Raw genomic sequence first — 1240 nt, forward strand, 5'->3', positions numbered from 1 at the left:
TATATATATATGTATGTATATATATCATCATCTTCGTCGTATGTATGGGTAGGACGGTTGACAGGAGTCAGCCAGGTAGAAGCCTACCCCAGGCTACAGTGTGTTGTTTTGGCAGGGTTTTTTACAGCTGGATGCCCTCTCTAACAGTGCTTTTTATGTGGTATTAGCACAGGTGAGGTTAGCTTTGGCATGATTTTTACAGTGTGGACTGGATGCTTTTCACATGGGACGTGTTTTTGTGTCTGTGTTTGTCCCCACTGCTGGACAAACTGTGCTGGTGGGTTTACATCCCTGTAACTTAGCAGTTAGGCAAAAGTAACTGATAAAATAAATATCAAGCTTTAAAAAAAATAATAAGTACTGGGGTTGAAACACTTGATTAATATTTCTTCAAGGCTACAGTCTCATGACTGACACAAGAAAAATGAAAAAAAAAAGAAAAAGAAAACAAACTCAACAACCAAAACAATGACAATATCTACATATTTATTTATATATCCATAACGTGTATATAACCAACGTGTGTATATATGCATATTATATATATATATGTGTGTATATAATAACTTCAACAACATCTTTCCATGCCAGCATGGGTTATGAACAAAAACATGCATGTTTGTGCATGTATGGGCATTTATGCATGTGCGTCTATATGACACATACATACATACATATATATATATATATATACCGGAGTAAGCATATAAAATGTGCAACAAGGTGGAAAAAAGAGTACTCAAATACCAGAGGTAGAGTAATATGCTTTATTTAAAAGCAGCAGAAATATAACAAAAGATTGTTACTCGGAGTTTCACGTTCCCGTTCTAACAAAACTGTCCGATGAACGGGAACGTGAAACGCCGAGTAACAGTCTTTTTTTATATTTCTGCTGCTTTTAAATAAAGTATATATTGATATATATATATGTGTGTGTGTGTATGTATCATGAAAGCAATGAACACATGAAGAGAAGACAACGCAGGAGGGAAAGGTTTTAAAAGACATATTAGCTAAATAATATGTGTGAAAATATATATATATATATATATATATATATGTCCAACCCATGCTAGCATGGAAAGCGGACGTTAAACGAACGATTAAACGATATATACAAACATACATATACAGGTTATTATATACACACACAAACATACATATACACGTTATATATGTGTGTGTGTGTGTGCGCATATATATATATATATATATATATATATATATATATATATATATA

This window comes from Octopus bimaculoides, chromosome 30 (assembly GCF_001194135.2).
Source record: "Octopus bimaculoides isolate UCB-OBI-ISO-001 chromosome 30, ASM119413v2, whole genome shotgun sequence".
Classification (NCBI taxonomy): domain Eukaryota; kingdom Metazoa; phylum Mollusca; class Cephalopoda; order Octopoda; family Octopodidae; genus Octopus; species Octopus bimaculoides.